Genomic DNA, 19,673 nt, shown 5'->3' on the forward strand with positions numbered 1-19,673 from the left:
GCTCTCCATAGGTTAGGATGACCGTCTGTCCTGGATTGCTCAAGAGTGACAAGTTTCCTAGGATGTGACTTTCAGTGCTAAAACCGAGAGTCACAGGCAACACAGCATGAATTGCTAACCCTACCATGGACTGTTCAGTGGTGAGTGGATGAGAAGGGGTGCAGGAGAAGTGGGGGAGAGCTCAGCTGTTGGCTGTGGTCCTCCTAGTGAGAGAAGGTGGTGGTTGGGATGGTGAGGTGGCGCAGGGGATGGAGAGCGACTGTCGTCATCTGCATCGGTTTTGGGGCTAAAGCTCGTGGAACCTGCTGATGTTTGGGTTGTGGTGGATGATGTAAGGCACTGAGGATGGCCTGGACCAACTGAATATACTGTTGGCAGGATGGATGATGTGATAACCTGCTGACTTGATCAGCAGCTTTCAATTACTAATGTGAGAATATGATAATAAACTGCTAGTTTCACACACAATCCAGATTACAGACTCTTTGAAACCACCCAAAGAAATTGATGGAAGAAGTGTGAAGTTGCTTTGTGTACACCAGAGCGGTTGTATCTGAAAATTTTTTTAAAATTTTATTTTGGTTTTATTTATTTGAAAGGCAGAGAAACATAAAGATTGATCTATCTGCTGGTTCATTTCCCAAGTGACCTCAGCCGCTGGGACCTGGGCCGGGCCAAAGCCAAGCTGGGAACTCAATCTGGGTCTCCTATGTGGGTGACAGGGATCCAAGCGTTTGAACCATCACCTTCTGCCTGCTTTATTTTTTGATGCTTTGTAATTTTCCTGTGTGATTAGTGTGCCTCATTTGATAAATAAAACACCTTCTGCCAAAGGCTTTTGATAACCTGAAATTTAACCCTTTTAAATCTGAGTCCCCTAAAATCTACAAATTTTTTTTTAAATTGTTATTAATTTGGAATGCAGAAAGAGACAGAAACAGACACTGTCTTCTTGTTCGCTCCCCAGATACCACAACAGCCAAAGTCACGAACTAGAAGCTCAATCTGGGTCTCCCTCCCTCATGGGTGGTGGGGACTCAACTATTTGAGCTACCACCTACTGCCTTCCAGAGTATGTCTTAGCACAAAGCTTGATCAGAGTGTAGTGGAGACGCAAACCTAGGCGCTATGGTGTGGAATGTGGTTGTCCCAAGGAACAAACCCAACCACTGTGCCAATTGCCCGCTCACCACTGAGGTTTTCTTTTCTTTTCTTTTGTCCTGTATTGGCCAGTGTCTGCTTTATTTGTTACTGCATCTGGCCAGCTTGCCTCTCTACGCTTAAGTTTTTAAGTTTCTGTGCATTTGTCTTGGCTTCTTTGTATGTTCTGTTTGTGCTCTTGATTTATTAAATCTCTGAGGTCATCCTTTCTCTGGGATGAGAGGAAAGGCTCTGGACAGACAGCCTGGTAGATCTAAAACAGCCCCACGGGTATACTTCTTGTTCATTGCATTCCTGAAACTGATGAGAGATCAATAAATGCACAACACTGGTGTATATTATGCACTTTTCCTGGAAAACGGGTCTGTATTCAATAGGCTAAGTAGTAGAAGAGGCATTTTTCAGTTGGCATATCTCTATAACTATAAATAATTCTAGAAGTTCTTTTTTTTTTTTAAGAAAGTTCTTTTAATGTCTAAAGTCTTGAGCAGTCAATATCTCTTCCTTTTGGAAGGATGTGAAACTTTGTAGGATATAGAAATAATTTAAAGAATACTTAACACTGAAAAAAAAAAATGGAGTGAAAAGCCAAACCCTGTCTAGTCTAGAAGTTTCTCACAAGCTGCACTAGCTTTGAGATTGGAGATGGGAACTGTCATGGTCCTCTGCTCTGGACTTACACAGGGAGGAATATGATATAGAACATAATAGAAGTAGTTTTAAATTATGCATTTTTATATATTTAGTTTTTTCTTCATATAATATTGGGTGTTGACAGGACAGAAATTTTTTCTCTTTCCCAAGTGATGAAACAGACTCAGTGAGTTTGAGAGACTTAACCAAGGTGTTATAGTGGAAGATAGACCCATTCCCAACTTTGTAGGATCAGGACAGGAAACACATGGAGGCCCATTTACTATCATATATGCAGGGTATCCCAAAGAGAATAAAATGTCTCACCTTGACAAACACACCTTCTTAATAACCTGGAAGGCCTGGCTTGAATTTTGTATTCCAGGACTTGGTAGAGTTCTCTGCATGAACTTACACAGCTCCAGGATTATCAACCCCAAGACCGTGGTTCTTGTCACCTCCAGCTCCATCTTTGGCTTTCAGGTACCCCATGCATGTTTGTGTTCAGATCCATCCACCTGTCCTTCAGGTAGATGTCCTGTGAGTTTTAGGAGTGTACTTAGAAGGCACCATGTTCTTCCCTTGGAAGGCAGAATTGGGAAACAGGCCCACACTTGACCATCTGAGCAGACTTTTGGGGTAGTGCATAGTGCAAGGTAACATCAGCTTGGTACGGTCCCTTTGTCCTTCAAGACTTCTTACCCCATCATGTGATGGACCTGATTTTGAGTCTGTTGTTGAGCTGGATTCACATGGACTGTTGGGCTGCTTCAATCACATTATTAGTCAGTTTACTGCAAACATTGTTCCTTCATTCATTATGTGTAGATACTTGGTGTGGAGATATTAGTGAAGTAAGGCATCTCTTGGGAAGGCCTTTGACTTTTAGGGAGAGAAGGTAGAAAATGAGTATCGCAGTTCCAAAACAATGTCCTAAGGTTATCAGTGCTATGAAGTAAATAAGACTGTGATGAGCTCCTGCTGGAAGAATAGGCGTGGGACCAGTGGTCAGGGAAGGCTTTTCTGTGGGCATGAGGCTGTGATATGAGAGATGGAAATGTTGAGCTGCCACAGGGGTGCAGGCTTGAAGAGAATTCTTAGGAGAGGGGTCGTGGGACAGATGATGTGGAGGCTGGGGTGTAGTGCATGGAAGGAGATGGGATTAGAGAGACGGGCAGGGTCTATGAGATCACTGGGGTCTTTCAGGCTCTATAAGGGCTTTGGATTTTTTGTTCCTCTGGGATCCATTGGAAATTTTAAGCAGGAGAGTTAAACTAACACTCCCTTATGCAGTGTATTGCTGCACAGTGAAAGTGGCCGTCCAAATGTAATCATTTTACCAATATTTAAATGAATCCCCCAAACATGCATACTCCCTATCTCTTATGATAGTTGAATGTTGCAGATGTATTTGGTGGGCATTCTGAAGACTTACACATTCATGTGCCTGGCAAGTATTGTGAAAAAGGTGGCCATATATTTAGCTGTCAAGTTTCATGTCTCTTGGTAAAAATATAGAACAGGAGAGCTCTTGGTGTTGGTTATTTCATAGCTGTTCATAGGTGCCAAATGTCTTCATCTTCACACGATTTATAGTAATGTAAGTAATGTGTTGGAGACTAACAAATCAAAATCTCATTTCAGATATGTGACACTAATGTTGTGTTGACTTATTGTTTCGTGTGTTAGATTTCTGATAAAATTACTAAACCACCTTCATGAAAATAGTAAAAGGAAGAAACAATTGGGTGTCAGATGTTCAGCAAATGTGTACTTTCATATTGGTAGGGGATTCCTAATACCTTCTTAATTGTTAATTGTGTAAACACCTCAATTTAGGAGTACTCCATTTAGGGTTTTTTTTTTTTTTTTATAGCAAAAGGCTTAGAAGTAGCACAATATTTGTTAGGAGAAAACAAAGGCACAGCAGTTTTAGTTTTTATTATCATGATTTCTTTTATGTTGAAAATATTTCCTCAGCAGTAACCAGATGTGTGATATAGAAGCAGCTGCATAAAATTTTCATTTTTATGCCTAGTATCGGAAATCGTAGACAAGGTTCATTGTGTATTATGGAAAATGAGATGATCTTTTCCTAGTTTGAGCAGCTGTGTAAAACAGAATAATGATATCTTCTCCTGTCTCCAAGTGACCATCTGTTTTTATGAAATTTGACAGGTAATTTATTAATTTTAGGAAGGTTGTTTTAGTGGAATTTTGGCAAATGTGCATGTAGTGGTATTTTAGGAAAATAATATAAAGCTCTGGATTTTGGGAGGGGGCTTTGTAAATGTCTAGTATGCTTCAAAATGGGTAAAATTGTTTTCCAAAGGATGATACAGTAGGTGGGGGACTGGAGTGTGGGCATCAGCGACGCATTTGACAGTCTTTCATTTTGGTTTTGGCCAGACTCAAGAATATTAACTTTTTTTTATGCAGTACTTTTTTGTTTGTTTGTTTTTTAAAGATCTATTTATTTACTTGAAAGTCAGAGTTACACAGAGAGAGAAGAGGAGGCAGACAGACAGAGAGATCTTCCATCTGCTGGTTCACTCCGCAGATGACCGCAACGGCCGGAGCTGCGCCGATCCAAAGCCAGCAGCCAGGAGCTTCCTCCAGGTCTCCCACACGAGTGCAGGGGCCCAGGGCCTTGGGCCATCCTCCACTGCTTTCCCAGGCTATAGCAGAGAGCTGGATAGGAAGAACAGCCAGATTAGAACCAGCGCCCATAATCTGGGATGCTGGCACTGCAGGCGGCGGCTTTACCCTCAACGCCACAGCGCTGGCCTGAGGAATATTAACTCTTTAACAAAGAGTTTGTTAAATTATTCCTCTTCCACTACCATTTCATGTTTTCCTTGTTGTCTTTTTAATATAAAAATTAAAGGGTTGGCGTTGTAGCACAGCAAGTTAAGTCACCGCCTGCCTGTAGTACTGGCATCCTAAACGAGCACCACTTGAAGTCCCAGCTCTTCTGCTTCCAGTCCACTTCCCTGCTAATGTGCCTGGAAGAACAGCAGATGATAACCCTACCAGCAACATGGGAGACCCTGACAGAGTTCCTGGCTCCTGGTTTCAACCTAACCCAGCCCTAGCCATTGTGGCCATGTTGGGGAGTGAACCAGTAGATGAAAGGTCTCTCTCTTTTTATCTGTCCTTCTCCTTCTCTGCTTTTTAAATAAATAAAATAAATTTTAATATATATATTAAAGATAAAAAATAAGTGTTGAACTGCTTTTAAACTCTGTCCCCATCCATTCTAGCTGTCATTGCACATTGCTGGGGTCCTCCTGGCATCTTTGTTCAGTCTTGGAAGAGGTGTCAGCTCTTTTTCACATTCATTTGTCACTTTTAAGGTTCCACTGAATTACCCAGCCTGAATGCAGAGGGAGAGAAATGCCACAGTTATTATACTGACTGCAGACACAATGTGGGAATTCTTTATGATAGACCCTCACTCATGTCTTAATACTTTTTTTATTGCAATGTGCTTAGCAAGCCAGCCTGGCTTTGTTTCCTCCCCAGGTAGATCAGATGGCTGTAAACAATCATACCTATCTTCGTTGGGAAGCTTAAATATTTATAAGATGAGTGATAATGCTGGGTGAATGGAGATGGGCATCATCTGTTCTCTCTCTGCCTCTCAGTCACCAAATGATGCTAAGAGACTTGATCCTTTTTAGCACAGTCCCCCAATTTGTAAAATGAGGTTTATGACATTTTCTTTTCTCCTTCACTGGCATAGCAATAGAAAAATGGACTTTGTGTTTTGGCTATTTACTGGGAGACATTTCATGAGTATGACTTTTCAGAGTTCACGACTGGATAAAGTTGAGATCGTTTTATATCTCGTCTCTAGGATGGCTCTGACAGTGAGGCCCAGGAGGAGGAGGTGGGACATCTTGGGGATCAAGAGGATCGTGGTGGTGGTGGTGGGGGAATGGTAGTGACTCAGCCCCTAGAGCCTGCGGCCAGACTGTCTTGGTTCAGAATCCTTTTATGTCACTCAGGAGAGCACTGCAGAAAGCTCATGGAGAATAGAATTAAAAGGTACATTTATTTTGGTGCATAATAGCTAGTTGGTTTGATCGCAAGGATGGAATGTGCTACCTTCCAACCGTGGAGCACCAGGAGTATCATGGAGTACCCTGGTGTTGCCATTATTGTATGGCCAGAGACCCCATATATATTATTTGCATTGTGATAAGCATTTTCCATGAACTTTTTGAAGTATTTGTATGAATGTGGGCAGGTTGCTAATATCTTTGAATGTAGTAAATGTCATATTTGGAATTTGAACCTGTGCCTATTTGAACATAGGTTTCCCGTCACCATACTACGCTGCCTTCATAATACAAAAACTCAGAATCCCAGGTGATATTCCAGAGCATTTGAAATGTCATGTAACAGGGTATATAAAAATAGGAGACGCTGGGAACATCTTTACTTAAACACTCATTTAAAACAAAAAGCAAATAAGAGAAAAACATACAGGTCATGAATATCAGAACAATTGGGAAGAAGAGATTAATTGGCTGCCTGGGGACTGATATTGTCGTATTGGACCCTGCTATAAAACCTGCTTGTTTCTGATCTCTTAAAAATCAATGAGTCTCATTAATAGCTGTTTCTTACAAAAATAGTAAAGTAGTTCATTTGTCTAATGCAATCTAGGTTGTTTTAGGACCCTCTTAAACACCGTCTGTGGCTTTCTAAGGTTGACTGGTACTGATCCCTCAACTCTCAGGAGTTCTCTACCTTGCACATCTGGTGGTGGGAGATTTGGCTGTAGTAAGAAAAGAACCTCTAGGGGGGCTGGTGCTGTGGTGCAGTGGGTTAACACCCTGGCCTGAAGCGCCAGCATCCCTTATGGGCAACGGTTCTAGACCCAGCTGCTCCTCTTTTGATCCAGCTCTGTGCTATGGCCTGAGAAAGCAGTGGAAGATGGCCCAAGTCCTGCACCCACATGGAAGACCCGGGGGAGGCTCCTGGCTCCTGGCTTTGGATCGGTGCAGCTCCGGCCATTGCGGAGTGAACCAGTGAATGGAAGACCCCTCCTCCTCCCCCTCCCCTCCCCCTCCCTCTCATCCTCCCTCTCCTATAGCCTGAGAAAACAGTGGAAGATGGCCCAAGTCCTTTGGCCCCTGCACCTGCCTGGGAGACCCAGGGAAGGCTCCTGGCTCCTGGCTCCTGGCTTTGGATTGGTGCAGCTCCGGCCATTGTGGAGTGAACCAGCGGATGGAAGACCCCTCCCTCTCTCCCTCCCTCCCTCCTCCTTCCCTCTCCCTCTCCCTCCCCCTCCCCCTCCCCCTCTCCCTCTCCCTCTCCCTCTCTGCTTGCCTCTCCTTTCTCTGTGTAACTCTTCCAAATGAATAAAAATAAATAAATCTTAAAAAAAAGAGAAAAGAACCTCTGGAAATAACGCGAGGTCTAAGTGTGAATGTTCCATCATTGTTAGAATTGGTTATTATTTATTCATTTATTTATTTATTTGAAAGGCAGAGTTGCAGAGAGGCGGGGGGAGGGGTAAGTCTTGCATCTGCTGGTTCACTCCCCAGTTACCCGGCTGCAATGGCTGGAGCTTCGCTGCTCCTAATCCAGGAGCCAGGAACTTCTTCCAAGTCTCCCAGGTGGGTGCATGGGCCCAAGGAATTGGGCCATCTTCCACTGCTTTCCCAGGCCATAGCAGAGAGCTGGATTGGAAGTGGAGCAGCTGGGACTGGAACCGGCACCCATATGGGATGGCAGCACTGCAGGTGGCGGCTTTACCTGCTGTGCCACAGCAGCTGGCCCCAACATAGTTGGTTTAAAAAAGTAGGAGTCATTGCCTTTTTGGAAGTGCATTGCAATTTCTTTTCTTATATTTCTTTTTTTTTTAAGGATTTATTTATTTGAAAGGCAGAGTTACACAGAGAAGGAGAGGAAGAGAGAGAGAGAGGTCTTCCATCCTCTGATTCACTCCCCAGATAGATAACAATGGCTGGATCTGTGCTTATCAGAAGCCAGGAGCCAGGACGTTCTTCCGGGTCTCCCACGTGGGTGCAGGGGCCCACGGATGTGGGCCATCTTCTTCTGCTTTCCCTGGCCATAGCAGAGAGCTGGATTGGAAGTGGAGCGGCCGGGACTCCAGCCAGTGCCCCTATAGGATGTCAGCACTGCAGGCAGCAGCTTTACGCACTATACCACAGTGCTGTCCCTTGCAATTTCTTTAACTTCACTTGTGGTTCTTTAAAGTGGTGATGATTTTTTTTTTTTTTTTTGCCAGTTTGGGATAAAGGTTGTTTGACATTGGCATTATTTTAAAATGTTGAAGACCATCTATCGTGGAAGTAAGTGAAATCAAGCAGGACTTTTAATGGACAGGGAAGAGAGAGTAGCAGCCCAGAGAAAGCAGTTTTTGCATGGCGATGATTTGTGCCATCCTGGGAGAGTTAGCTGTTACGTTCTAGCTGCTTCTTGGCACTGAGTGGCAGCTGGAGACAGATGATGGAGTATCCCTGTTCCCGGGAGTGTTCTCTTCCTGCCCTCTCAGTGTCCTGCTCTCTTAACTAGGACCAGCTTTTACGGTGTGGTCATTTTTTATCTAACGTTCCCTGACCCCACAAGAGCAGAAAGCGGAGCAGAGGGGAGCTTCCTGTGCCTTCTCTGGGCCCAGACCCTGTGGATTCTGGAGAGAGCTGAGCCAAAGCAATGTTAAGCTCAGTCCCAGGAGTTGGTCTGTGGGATAAATTGGGAAGATCCCAAGGCAGAAACATGCCTGGAGATAGCAGGTGAAATGTGGTGGGAGCAGCCTAAAGAGAAAGAGGCAGCAAGCTGGACGAAATGAGGTCAGATTGGGGTGCAGGGAATATGCATTTGGAACGATGCTGACTTTAAATCTGCATGTAGGGGGAAACCATTTTTTGCAGGGTTGTATTATTCTTTATTTTTATTTTTTATACAGATTTTATTTATTTATTTGAGAGGTAGAGTTACAGACAGTGTGAGGGAGAGATAGAGAGAAAGGTCTCCTTTCTGTTGGTTGACTCTCTAGATGGTCGCAATGGCCGGAGCTGTGCCAATCTGAACCCATGAGCCTGAAGCTTCTTCCCGGTCTCCCATGCGGGTGCAGGGGCCCAAGCACTTGGGCCGTTTTCTACTGCTTTCCCAGGCCATAGCAGAGAGCTGGATTGGAAGAGGGGCAGCTGAGACTAGATCCGACGCCCATATGGGATGCTGGCGCTTTAGGCAGAGGATTAACCTACTGCGCCACAGTGCCAGCCCCTATCCTTTATTTTTAAACAAGTGATCAGCTGTATTTTCTTGTCATAAAATTTGCCCGTCTCAAGAGTATAGTTGAATGATTTTTTAGTCATTTGATCAAGTTATGTAGCCATAACCCTGGCTTGGTTTCAGAACGTTTTCGTCCCGCAGTCAGTTCCCTATTCTTGGACCAGACATTTTGTGTGCCAGTGAAATCTCACCCTGGTATGGCCATATCCCATGTTGCAGTGCTTGGTTCAACTCTAGGCTCTTCTCCCATATTGCTTCCTGTGGATACACAGCTGGGATGCAACAGATGATGGCTCAGGTGTTTTGGTCCTTACCACCTCCATGGAAGACCCAGATTGAGTTCTTGGTGCCTGACTTCTGCCCGACTCAACAGCTCTGGCTACTGTGGCCATTTGGGGAATGAATCAGTGGATTGAAAGTTTCTCTCTCCGCTCTTCAAATGAAATGAAAAAAATTTTTAATTCAAAGAGGATTATCTCATCCCCATTTATTGTTAATCTCAGTCTCATCCCTAGCCCTGGACAACCACTAATCTGCTTTCTGTCCTTATAAGACTTTTTCTTTAAATGGAATTGTACAACATGTAGTCTCCTGTCTGACTTCTTTCACTTAATATAATGTTTTTGAGGTTCATTCATGTTGAATGTGTTAGTACTTTTTTCTTGGTAGTGTTGCATAGTATCCCATTTCATGGATACAGCATACAATGCCCTTTCACCAATTTGTAGATATTTGTGTCCTTTTAAACTACTGACTATTGTGACTAATGTTGCTACAAACATTTATGTAAAAGTCTTTGTGTGAAGTGTGTTTTTATTTCTCTTGTGTACTGTGCTAGACAGAATCCTTGCCCTAAGACTTTTCCATTGCTCCTATGAATATGTGACATTATGTGGCAAATGGGACTTTAGGTTTTACTAATCAGTTAGCCTTAAGTTAGCTTTTACTAATCAGTTACCCTTAAGGTTAGAAGCTTTTCCTGGATTAATTCTGTGGACCTGATGGGATCCCACCAGCTTTTAAAAGGAGAGGAGAGGCTGAAGAGGAATTGAGAGAGAGCAGAAGTGAGAGACATTGGAAGTGTGGGAGGATGCAGTTGGCCATTGCTGGCTTCAGGATCAGGGACTGTGTGTCAAGGAAATGGAAAATTAATTCCTGTAATTGCAAGGAACCGGTATCTACCAGTGAGCTGGCAAGGGGCCTCTAAGTCCAGAGTGGGAATCACAGTCCTGGCCAATGGCTTGATTTTCCCCTGGTAAGAGTACTACGCAGAGAGTCCAATCACATTGTGCTGGACTTCTGACCTACGAGCATGTGCATTGAAGATAATAAATGATTGGTGTTTAAAATCATTAAATTGGTGGCATTCTGTTCCAACAGCAAAAGAAAATGAATACATGTAGATCCCTAGGAATGGAATTGCTAGGTCATATGGTACATTTCTACATTAAGAAATGCTGTAGAGGATTTGACTAGAGGAGTGACGTGGGGTCTTACAAGGATCCTCTGGCTGTGTTGAAATTAGACTGTAGAGAGGCCAGGGTCCCAAGCAGGGAGACCAGTGGAAAGGCAGGACAGGTGACACTGGCTGCACCAAGTGTGGGTTTGCCCAAGCTGGAATCAGGGCAGGGTCATGGATGACGAAGGCCTCTGTGCTAGAGATGACGTGGCAGAGAATGGCAGAGTGGGAGGCGATGGTAGCACTGTGTGCCCTTGATGATTGATTAAACATCCCAAGACCACTGGTCCGTCTTAGGAGGAAGCTGAGTCATCATGTGGGAAGGTGTGTGTATAATATAATAAAGGAAGGACCCTGTGAGTTATTTTGCCTTTTATCATTGTATATGTGTGTGTGTGTGCGTGTAAATTGTTATCACTACCATGAGACAGCTTACTGGTAGAAGGTAAGGGAAACAACATCAGGGCCAGCTCCGTGGCATAGCGGGTAAAGCTGCCACCTATAGTGCCGACATCCCATATAGGCACCGGTTCAAGTCCCAGCTACTTCACTTCTAATCCAGCTACTTCACTTCTAATCCAGCTCTCTGCTATGACCTAGGAAAGCAGTAGAAGATGGCCCAAGTCTTTGGGCCCCCGGGACCCGGAACAAGCTCCTGGCTTCAGATTGGCTCAGTTCTGGCTTTTGTGGCCATTTGGGGAGTGAACCAGCAGATGAAGACCTCTCTCTGTCTCTCCTCTCTGTCTGTTACTCTGCCTCTCAAATAAATAAATAAAATCTTTAAAAAAGAGAAAAGAAATGTGGTATAGTGATATGTTAAGCACATAACAAACTTCCTCTATTATTGTTAAGTATAAAATGTTCAGATACATTGCTTGATTTGACCTGGGAAATAAACAGAGTTCCTAATTTGGGTACTGAATTGGGGGATTGTAAGTTAAAGTGAGTATTTAGTTCTTTATATTTTCAGGAGCTCCTGGGTAGCTCTTACTCATTCACTGATTTGGCATCATAAATATATGCTGCCTTCTAACATCCTTACCTGACTGAATCCTGTAAGCTTCCTTAAATACCTGTGTGTGTATGTGTGTGTGTGTGTGTGTGTGTGTTGCTTGCTTCACCTCTCCTTAGGCTCCATAGAACTTCGACTTTCCGTGTCCCAGCTAGGTGTTCCTTTGGGACTCTGCTGCTCCAGTCACTTTATGTATCTTTGTCTGCTTCTCATCTGTCTCCCTAACTTGGTTTTGAACTCCAAAAATTTTAGACTCCCTATTTACCCTTGCATCCTTGGAGCAAAGGGCTTGCAACAGGAAATGCTCAGAAAATATTGACCTAATTAAAACAGAATCACAGTCATTACTCTGCAGGCCCTCCTCCTCTTTTAAAAAATAGTGAACATTTAATCTCTTAGAGAAAAAACGTATCCAGAGAAAGTCACTTGTCACTGACAGGCCTTTTAATCCTTTTGATAAACGACTGTGGCAGAGGAGAGTGCATTTTGTTGACCACAGATGTGAGTGTGCTATAGCAAGTCACCAAGACCATTTACAGCATAAAGGGAGCATCCATGGGCTCAGCACCTGGTGTCTGTGTCTTCTTAACTTGGCTGCATATTTAGAATTTGCTCTTAAGAAAAGACTAGCATGGGCACATCTAAAGAAAGTGTCAACCAGCATTGGTTAACGTGCCTTGGTAGTCCCTCTACAAGAGCACACAGAAATACATGTGAGAGAAATGTATTTATCAGGAAAGTTAGTAGACATCCAGGAATTTAAAGGGCAGAGTACAACAGAAGAAGTTAGTGGGGAATACAGTGCAAGGAACTACAGACAGGGGAAACCTTGATTTTGTGGAGACAAGCTCAGCCCAGTACAGAGGGTCTTGCCCAGGTTTCCTGTTCACACACCCATATGTTCCTGCAGACACTTCAATTTTATTTGACATTTATTGGGTTACTCTTGACATTTCCAAGTGCAATAGATATTTTTTTTCTTCCTGACAACTCAGCTGTGAAATTATGATTGACAGTCCATAATGTTCAACTCAGCTATATTAAAAACTGACCAGTGGTTTTGAAAGAGGACCCAGCTCCAAACTTTGTGACCCATGGATAACATTCTCACCCTTGAAACAGAGAAAATGCTAATCAAGAAATGGTCTCTACTGGTGGTCTGGAGTCTCGGGCTTCATTTCAGGACTCAACCATGACCAGGCTGTGTATGGCTCCCACAGTGCTCTAAGGAAGCAGTCAGCAAACATTTCGTTGAAATAGTGAACGTAGCTGCTTTGAAGATGTTATCTTATGTTGTTGGTTTTCATTTATTTTGCTTATTCAAATTCTCTTTCACATTCCACGGAAATGTTTGGTGTATTTCTTCCAAGAGGTCTTATGTTACTTATTAAGAGTTTATTCCTACAATTTTGCTTTTTTAATTGTATAAATTATCTATTAACTATTTTAACATTGCAGTTGGCATATAAGGTTTGAGAATTTTTAAATCAACTTTATTGAGTTGTAGTTTACCTTGAATAAAATACATTCTTTCTGAGTGAAATGTTGGATGAGTTCACCAAAAAATGGACCACTCACAGATTTCTGAATCTCCTCTGTTAAGAAATTCCCTTCTCTGTCTCCTTGGCAACTTCTTCCAAAAACTCCATCATCTGTGTCTGCATCGCAGACTGCAGCTCTCTGTGCTTGCTGTTGTGGTATCTGGAAAAGGCCTCCAGGTAGGAGGCCTGAGATACCATACAAGCTCTTCTTGTCTGGTTACTGTCTAGGACATCATAGTCCTGCTGTTAACCAATATTTGAAAAAGTAATGTTTCTTCTATTTTTTCAAGTTTTCTGGCTACTAATGAATGGAAGGCTAGCCTGGTACCGGTTATTTCTTTGACAAGATGCACAGAGCTATACCTGTTAATATTAATAAATTTAATTCATTTGAAATTATCTTAAACGCCATTATTCTAAAGAAACCATTATTCTAAAGAAACCAAATGATTTTTTAGAATGTTTTTATTGTGTTTATTGGCTTCTTTAAAATTTTGAGTTATTCTAATATTACCAGAAAAGTGTATGGAAAGACTTCAGTGGCTCCACATGGGTCCACTTTACTTTAAAAAATAGTTTTGTATATGTGTAATATATATGAAGCACATATGGAAAAATGTTTCTCTTTTTAGCAATCTTTTCCTAAAAAAAAATACTTGTGCAGTTTTCTAAAATGCAAGGTTTTAAATAAAGAGCAACTGGAATTATCTTGTCCAGAGAGAACTGCTGTTGGTGTATTTGACTAATGACCATCTAGACGTAGTTATGAATGTATACATGCCCACACACTACCACAACATATACCTTGTCATGTACCTGCCTCCTCATATCACTGAAGACATCATGGCCATCTTTACCATTCGGGGAGTGGAACCCTACATCACAAAGATCTATTATATCATTATCAGCTCTCCTTTTCCTTAATTAGCCGATCTTGTTTTGACAGACATTAGCGTGACTGCATCCTTCCCCCACACCCAAACCCCCATTGTAAACAACCCTGCCATGAACGACCTTAGTCTATATATCCCTGTTCACTTAGGTGATTGTGCTGTAGGGCTGGAATGGCTGGTTGCTAGGTAAATGATTTTTGCAAGTCTTCTAATACTTATTACCTGTGTAGAGTTATACCAGTGTATGCTGTTGAAGTCCATGAGATCAGTGGTGTGAGTGTGAGCATAGTGTTTCCCCACATCCTCTTTGAGGTTGTGTATTGTCATTCGCTTTTGAGTTTTTGTCAGCATGTCTACTGTGTTTTAGAGACCACTGCTAATTCTGATGCAGACATAATATAGCCACCAGTGTCATGCTATAGAATTTTTATGGCACTCTTTAAGACTTAAATGTATGCAGTATATTGTAATTCTGTGCATAGTAAGTCTATATTGTAAGCTCCTTGAGGACATGGATCACTTTTGTTACACTGTAGCCAGTATACATAGCAACAAATGTATACCGGCACACAAACATATCTTCAGTTGCTTCTTCTTTTTTTTCTTTTGACAGGCAGAGTGGACAGTAAGAGAGAGAGACACAGAAAGAAAGGTCTTCCTTTGCCGTTGGTTCACCCTCCAATGGCCATCGTGCTGATCTGAAGCCAGGGGCCAGGTGCTTCTCCTGGTCTCCCATGGGGTGCAGGGCCCAAGCACTTGGGCCATCGTCCACTGCACTCCCGGGCCATAACAGAGAGCTGACCTGGAAGAGGGGCAACCGGGACAGAATCCGGTGCCCCGACCGGGACTAGAACCTGGTGCCACAGGCGGAGGATTAGCCTATTGAGCCGCAGCGCTGGCCTCAGTTGCTTCCTCATCACAGTTTGCTTTCTTTGTAAATGGCCCCATTCCCCATATATCTGTTTTCAACAACTAGGAGTTACCACTTGCCTACAATATTCTGCTATTATCCTCATGCTTTTTTTTGCTGGGCTTTTTACCCAAATTCTTATTATGTATTTAAGCTTTCCCTGCCTTCTTATTATCTCCGATCTTTAGTATGTTTTGTGTGATTCTGGAAAATTCATTCTTTCTCATTTTGTTCATCTTTATGGATCTGTTCATTTGCATTGGACATTTAGTGGATGTTTTTGTGTAATTGATGTGTCTGTGTAATGACCTGATAGAAAACAACATAACATGGATTCAGGAGGGAAGACTCCAACTTGTGTTCTAGCTTTACTTCCTTTGTTGCCTCCATGACTCAGGAAAGTCTTATTGCCCCTCGAAACTCTTTGCTTTTGAGTAAAATTATTAATTGCCTGTCTACATCATAGTGTATGGGCAAAAGGGAATGAAATGTCATAAATATAAAAACTCTCCAAAATACATTAAGTAATGGAAAATGAAAGGTTTAATTGTCAAGTTGTAGGCTAAACCTTAGTGTGCAGACAACCAGGAGGCTGAAGGACAGAGGGTAGGTCATGGTGGTTTTTGCTGACTGTTTGATTTCTCTTATTTTTAAGTCTTGTGAAGTTGTGCTGGCTGATACCCGTGGCTTAAGTATTTCCTCACATGTCTTTCTGTTCACTTATCTCAGAATAATAGACTGTTTCACTTTGCAACTCAGTGTCATGTATAAGTCTTTCTATGAACAAGTTCTTTTTTCTTTTTTAAATGGTAACATCATTTAGAAGGTCTACATTGTAATCTGGTTAACATGGACCCTTATTTCCCATTGTCCTGCTGAAATTGTATTATTGTAGCATGACCCTGAGTTTTTAAAACTTTCTGTTACTCTGTGGAAGAGTGAGTGTCCACGGAGAACTGTTACTGTGCTCTTAGCTCAGTCTTTCCTATCGGGCAGGAAAGGAGAAGCCAGGTCAAAGTCCCTTTGAAAAACTTCTTAGGTTGTGATTTAGTGGTGGTAAGCTTATTAGAATCTCTCTAGGAGGGGGTGGATGTTTGGCCAGTTAAGGCATCCACGTGATATATTAGAGTGTCTGTTTTCAGTATCTGGCCTGGCTCCTGACCCCAGCTTTCTGCTAATGCAGACCCTGGGAGGCTGTGGAACTGGCCCAAGTCAATGTGTTTCTGCCACCTTTGTGGGAGATCTGGATTTAGTTCCTAGCTCTAGGGAGTGGACATTTGAAGTGGGAACCAGTCGATGGCAAGTTCTCTCTCTCTCCTTTGTCTCTTTGCCTTTCAAATTAAAAAAAAAAAAAAAAAAGTTTGGATTTTTTTTCCCTTTGATTTGGCATTGTACACAGTGTGAATAATTTTTTTTAAACAATAGAAAGTAAAATCTACAGCCCTAAAGTGTGGAATGTTGGACTATAGTTTCATTCAATTTCAGGTTTCCTCTCAGAAAAACAGTTTCCCGAGTGCTTGGTCTTAATTAAATTAGGTGTAGCGAGAGTTTTCTTCATGTAGATTAATGCCACTTGACATTCTGAATTCTTCTATTCTTAGTCTTATAATTGCCTCATTTTGCCCTGATTTATCAACTGTGAACTTGGACCCTGTATCTTGCTGAGGACTCTCTTGTAAAAGGATCTGTTAAAGAAGAAGGAAGATTTTCATTTGAGGGTAAAACAACTTTATTTTCACATTTATGTTAGTTAGGTTGGAAATTCTGAAATTACATATAACTTACTGAAATTTCTCTTTTTGAGGCAAATCTAAAATTTCATGATACAAATTTTAGCCTTTGGGAAATAGAATTGCCTGGCAAATACATTGTATGAAACCCAGTTTGTATCAGGCCTGGTGCTCCTGGACCTGCCCTGCCTGCTTCCTAGGGCCTCCCCTACTTGGCTGGCCAGTGGTGGTGGTGGTGTCTCCCTGGAGGCCCCAGTTCAGGTACCGGAGACCTCGGAGTTTCAGGAAAGATTCAAAACAAGTCCTTACTCTTCCCTTCTTGCTGCTTCTACTCCAAGCTCTGATCATCTGGTTGATGATTTTTGTTAAAATGCAAATTTGATGCTTTTCCTTCCTACCAGTTTCAGCAGACTTGGACCAGTGAATGAAAGGAAATAGAAAAAGCTTGCAGAGCCATCTCTTGCCTGACTTTCTGCTATGTCTTCCCCCTTCTTCCTCCCTCATGGTTTGTTCCCAAGCAGTGGTTCCTATGACCTCTCTGGAGACACCCGTCTTCCATAACTAAGCAACTAGCTCTACTCTCTGGCATGACCCTGGTCCCTGTGGCAACCACGGCACTACATCCTTGTTCTTCTCCCCCTGCCTCTGCCCTTTCTCTCTCTTCCAGCTTTCCTGAGATTCTACCCTCAAATAAGGAATCAGCATACACATATTTTTCTTTTAGATTTCAGAGGCAGAGCAAAGGCAGGAGGGTGAGGGGAAAGACAGACAGATGGATAGAGCTTTCATTCTCTGGTTCACTCTCAGAATGCTCTCAAGGGTCAAGACTGAACCAGGCCAAAGCCGGGAACTCCTTCCAGGGCTCCCATATGGGTGGCAAGAACTTAACTATTTGAGCCATCACCACTGCCTTCCAGGAAGCACATTAGCAGGAAACTGGAATTGGGAGCAGAGCCAGGACTTGAACCCAGGCACTCTCTATGGGATTTGGGCGTCCCAAGCAGCGAATTAACTGCTAGGCTAAAGGCCTGCTTTGACATACGCTTTTGTTTTTTAGGTAAGCCAGTCAAAGACATTTTTTTTGTTTGTCTTTGCAAACTGCTTTTTCTTTTTATCATTATTTTGTCTAAATACTTATCAGGTAATTAGAACATTTCAGCAGGCACACGCTTTGTCTTGATTAGGTGCCACCGTTTCTTTACTCCTTAAATACACGAGGAGCCTTCAAAGGATATGTTTTATTATTGTGTGCTTGTTATTTACTGAATTTGGGCGATGTGATTTTGGGGTGGTAAGGATTTAAAAATTATGCTTTATGATGAGAGCAGAGACAGAAGCACCCGGCTGGTGGGGAGAGGGAAGATAAACAATACATCCCCATTGATTGGCCAGCTTGGTTAATCCTCCACCTGTGATGCCGGCATCCTATATGGGTGCTGAGTTCTAGTCCCGGTTGCCCCTCTTCCAGTCCAGCTCTCTGCTGTGGCCCCGGAAGGCAGTGGAGGATGGCCTAGTGCTTGGGCCCCTGTACCCGCATGGGATACCAGGAAGAAGAACCTGGCTCCTGGCTTGGGATCGGCGCAGCGGCAGCCATGGCGGCCATTTAGGGGGTGAAACCACGGAAGGAAGACCTTTCTCTCTGTCTCTCTCACTGTCTAACTCTATCTGTCAAATAAAAAAAGTACACCCCCATCGATAGGTTGATGGTGTTTTTCAGAATGCACGTTTGACACTTTCCCTTCTTGCAGTTGTTCTTAAGGTAAAGACCTGAAGGAATACTTCCCTGCCTTGTCTAAGACGTACTATGTTTTTGGGCACATCGGGATTTGAGTCCATGATTTGTTAGATAAAGCAGACTGAGCAAGTGTATGTGAAACATCTGCCAAGAAGGTGGGTGGACTCTCAGGGGGCTGCGGAGTGCACCTGGCCGCCCTGTGTCTCCCTCACTTGGTTAGAGCTCGATGAGCGCCCTGCCTTGCCCTTTGCCATCCCATCCCTGCCTTTACTTCATGAGAAAGATCCAGCAAAGACAGGCTACCACACACCTTTTGTGCCTCCCAGATTTTTACCCCGAGCGTTTAAAAACAATTTATTAGGGCCCCATAGGTTACAATGCTGCCTGATTTTACATCTCTGCTTTCTACTAATTCAAGTCTTTTATTTAGCATTTAGTTGTTGTGAAACATTAATAGTGGAATCAAATTTTATACTCCTAATTTCTCTCAGTCTGTTCTTTTAGTCTAGCTCATGATTCTGTTCTGACTCCTAAAATTCTTTTGTAGTGAAGAGCATACCTTGTATTGTATAAATTTGTTTTATGTATGACTTCAGCATAACTCCTGACATCTCAGGAAAGTGCTATTTATTTGTTTTATCCTCAGCATGAGGTCTTTCATGACTAGTGTTTCTCTATATGAATGTGTAATTCTTTGCTCAGTAGCTTATTTTTATTGCAGAGTGAACTTTACTCTTAACTGTCCTACTTGAGTAATTCCTTCCTTGTGCCTTCCAGCTGGGCCAGGTCATCCTGGAGAGTTGTTTGCATCCCGCCAGCTAATCCATTCTGAGCTTTTCTTGTCTTTCTTTTTTTTTTTTTTTAAATCCCAGTTTTGGTATCAGTAGTGAAAGTTTATTTGATCGATTTGGTTGTCAATTCTTAGAATTGGAAGTGTTTTAATCGTGGATCAGGTGAACCTGTAGGATTTTCCATCTTACCAACTGACTTGCTTTTCCCCTCCAAACCAGTTGGTAGGAGATGTTTTTGTCTAGCTGGCGGTGGAAGTAACTTGCGCTGAACATCCTGGGTGATCCTCATTTGGGAAGAACGTGGTTCTCAGTGAGCTGCTTTGAGAAGGCTTCTATTTTTCCCAAGATAATCTCTGTTTTACATGGCAGAGCCGTTTTCTCAGGCAGAGGTTGTTCTTGACATTTTCCCAAACTGCTGCAGCTCCTCACGATTGCTCTTGGAGTTTAAATATGTTTATCTAAACTTTTCCATCTGCCATTTAAAGGGGAGAATGTTTACACACATTTGTGAATGGGATCTACTTCTGAGAACTTGA

At 42.7% G+C, this 19,673-nt stretch overlaps 1 protein-coding gene across 1 annotated transcript in view; it reads left to right on the plus strand.

Moving 5' to 3' along the window:
- SUCLG2 (succinate-CoA ligase GDP-forming subunit beta) overlaps positions 1-19,673 on the plus strand; it is a 296,898-nt gene that overhangs the window by 88,272 nt on the left and 188,953 nt on the right. The window lies entirely within an intron of this gene.

This window comes from Oryctolagus cuniculus, chromosome 10 (genome assembly GCF_964237555.1).
Source record: "Oryctolagus cuniculus chromosome 10, mOryCun1.1, whole genome shotgun sequence".
Taxonomy (NCBI): domain Eukaryota; kingdom Metazoa; phylum Chordata; class Mammalia; order Lagomorpha; family Leporidae; genus Oryctolagus; species Oryctolagus cuniculus.